Below are 4406 nucleotides of genomic sequence, written 5' to 3' on the forward strand. Positions count from 1 at the left end.
CCAACGCAAATGAATTATGAAACGCATATACAAAAAATATGTAAGGCACCCACCAAATTGAATATTAAACGAAGTATTACATTCCACCCTCCTTAAAATAAACTTCGTCCCCGAAGTTTAACCATAATAGAAACACATCATGTAACACTCCAACATAACCCACACAACGCATAACCAATATAGCCAAACTGAGAAATCACACATGAAAGTATAAAGATTTTACAATCCTACCCTCCTTAAACATGGTTACGTCCCCGTAACCTTCATTATTATAACAAAAGTTCTCAAACTCTGCTAACAAATCGAAAGAGGATAAAAGATTCACAACTCACGCTCAAGTTAACTAATCCCTACTAAAGACAATCAATATACAAGCTCTCTCAAGGGAGCTACGATTCTCTTCTTTGCTGACAAAGACATCGCCACGAATCGAGGCAAAACCACGTTGAATAACTTAAGACATTTCAGTATTAATCTAAACACTCTTCGTATCAATCAATACATGCAATAACATTCACAGGATCTGCTTGTCAATCTAATTTATACATTACTACTCAGGTTACAAAGAAGAAGATGCTTAGGTGCTCACATATGGTTCGTGTCAAATAGCATATTTTCCAAGAAATATTGGTAACATTTATTCATGTGAATAATCAAATTATGAATGGAACAATGCTTTACAAGGTTACCAGTAAAAATCATTAGTAATTATTCATTTCACTAATAATTGTAATCTCATACCTTAGAAACATAGGGAATCAATCAACATAAGAAAAGAATTAGGGTCAAAACTTAATAAATCGATTTATGAAAATTTGTAACCTAATAGGTCCATCGACTTTCCTTTACATAATTGTACCAATTTAGGTCAAGACAGAATCACCCATAAAATGAAGACAACCAGCCAAAGACTTATCGTCCTAGAAATATCTTTAATCCTCATAACAAAGGGTTGGGATTTATTCACGAATGACGAATGCACATTGATTGGCAAATTTTACAAGCTTATTGGTCGAGTCAGTCAAGCGAGTAAACGGCGATATTGGAAAGTTAACATACAATACTATCATACATAAAATTTCGTTCTTGGTGTTAAATATATTTAAACTGCACCCAACACAATGACATAAAAGATTAAATGTATTTAACTACACCAATTTTACAAATATTCATTACATATCATGCTAATATCAACATACCATGTTAACACACAACTCACTTAAATCACCACATTACATTTCCCGTTTTGACATTCGTAACTAACCACAACCCACCAATTCACTACATGAACGAACAACATGACTAAATTAACCCACTATTTGTGACTCCGTTCTAGCTTCATTCCTCCAGACTAGCAAATATCATGAAACCATACAACCGGACAACGGGCCGGAAATCTCATTCGAATTTATACTCACACGACAAAATTTAACTTCATTTTCAAAACTTTTACTTTCATACTAGACGGTGAATAACTTTCTTAACATAAATCTTATAACAGAGTCGTCCATAGAATCCATTTAACTCAAAATCAGATAAACTTAACTCAATTCTTTCAAACAATACAAGCTTAGGTGTCGACTCATATTTCGTAATTTACAGGTTCATCTTATTCATTTAAGTCCTTTCTTTACTAATGAACGACTATTACCTCAACATCAGGATTTTAGTTGCACTTCTTTACTCAGTTATATTCACGGCTAACACGACTACAACATTTAATCGGAGACCTTTTAGATAGTACACATTCCCTGGTGACGTCTCATCAAAGCATACGATTCGTACCATAATGTAAAGCAAGTAACTACAAATTAACTGTGTTCAATCAAAATTTTACCTCTTTATTACAGATCTATTTATCACAGGTTGCATGGTCACACAAAAGTATAAGTACCAACTCAATTACATGTTAAATTTTAAAACGATTTATCACGTCATAAGAACTAGACAAGAGTCTAACCATATAGTCAATATAAGAAGATTATTAGTTTAGATCGGAGGCACACTATAAAATTCTCAGTTAAACTCCTTACGGAACCATCGACTGTGCGTCATGAGTAATTAACTTAATAATGTAGAAGTCAAACAACTGAAATTACAATTGAGTATTAATAGTTATATGATTCACAATAACAACAAAATTACTTCCATATCACACATATGTTTAACATTTTAGCAACCATACCATTCAATTGTATCCATCAACTCAGTATAATTCATTTTCAGCAAAATAAAAGATATCGCATAAACAACTTAAACATGTACATATACCATCATATAACTTGTAAAACATTATCTATGACAAAAGATTAGTAAGGTGAACAAGTTCTCTGGTTTGCACGGTTTGAACAAATAGGCAACTCGCGGCTCAATTAAACGTAACTATAACGACTATCATTTAAACATACGCATGACATGTGAATCATCAAAGGGTTATCTCATTATAATTCCACGGTTCGAGAATATATTTCAAATATCGTAACTATATCAACTATATTTCAAATATCGTGACAATTGCAACCATCACCTTAGCATTTCATGACAATACAACTATGAACATAACCAATAAGGAACAACAACACTATTTTATTATCATATCATAAGTTTAGGTTCAACTAAAATAAAATTAATGCAATGAAAGTAATAAGTATAACTATAGGCACACAGACTCACATAAAAGGCATGAGAACTCAGATGACATCCTACATGTGTGAACATTTAGACATACTCATTACTACCATCCATGTGTAAACATTTAAACGTAATTATTATAAATATTCACGCCAGTATATTAGAACAATCAAGTTAACATTTAACGCCACCAACTTTACCAAGATATGACAATATAGTTTTATATTTATATATATCCGACCACTATACAAATATGATGAACACACCAGAGATATTACAACATGCCAAACATATACAAAATATGCAACAACTGGACTCGTATAAAATATTTCACCCTCGATTAAGGATCAGATTAAGCTATTCAATTTCACACATACTATCATGCCAACAATGTTATAAACTAAACTTTAAATTTTTTTTTTTTTTTATCACTTGTTAAGATACATAACCAATGAATATGTGTGCTACTATCATCATATAAGGACACTATAATTTCACATTAATAAGGCTCATGAAATAATCGAACAACTGTATGAAAACTCAACATAGAATTCACATTTTAAAAGTTATGATTCACGTTGTAACTTCCAAAAATCACGAATAAATAACCGTTCAACGAAAACTTGAGTTATATTACTTTTTATAACATACATAGAGTTAAGAATTCATGAGAAAAAGAATGAGGTCCAAAGCTCAAGAATTCAATTTTTAAAGGATTTTACAACTCAGTTGGTCCAAACAAGTATGTGACAGCAATTGGTCCGAAACTTGGGTCAGTTTGCAAAACTTTCCATTTAATATAGAAACATCAAGAATTTTCGTAGCTTATCAATTTGAAAACATATGCGAATATTCTGATCGATAGAGTTGGAATTATGCAAAAATGATTAATACAATTTAAATGAGGATTTTTACAAAATCGTTGGTCAAAACATCACTGCACAGGAACTTCCTGACCACAGCCCACTAAAATATTTATTACTCCTAATCCGTATATCCTATAAGCATGAAACCAACGCCAAATGAACACTAACTCCCGAGGCTATCTCCCATAAAATTTTCATCTATAGGCAATAAACATAAACGAAATGGCAGTAAGGTCAATTAAAGAGTAAAATCAAACAAAACGAGTTTCAGCACTAGGTCATTCTTTACTATGTTACAAGCTCTTATGAACATACTATGTATACTAACCCATCCCAACTTAAATCTCACACTTTGTACTTACGTAAACATCTATCCCATAGAATCCCTTCGCATCTCGATCTACTCCTTACATCTAAATCACGATTGCTATGACTAGAAACATGCAATTCAATAGTGTTTCTGATTACTATCACAATACTATACTAGCATGGCTTCGGGATCACATAACCGCATATCATTAGACATAATAGCACTATCAACACGTCATTCAACATCCATCCAGATAAATATCATCAATTCGCAATTATTTCTACGCTCACGATTACCACAATCCAACACTTCATTGATTATCAACCTGAACACGAAAATTTATTTCTCATCTCCACAACATCATATGATCACGTCATCATTCATACAAAATACTTACCGTAACGTTGTCCTACAGAGTGGTCAGAATATATAGGTCTTAAGGTGTACACCCACTCGATTATATCCAAGGTTTTCCTTCTAACTACCCCATTCACTCGATTTCTCTCAGGTTACCTGGTTCAAAACTGAGAGGGCAAAAGAGCACGCATTAAGGGCGCCTTCTTAACCGCACTGTGAGCTCCTAACAGATTTATTCCTGT

The sequence above is a fragment of the Silene latifolia genome, chromosome X (assembly GCF_048544455.1).
Source record: "Silene latifolia isolate original U9 population chromosome X, ASM4854445v1, whole genome shotgun sequence".
NCBI lineage: Eukaryota > Viridiplantae > Streptophyta > Magnoliopsida > Caryophyllales > Caryophyllaceae > Silene > Silene latifolia.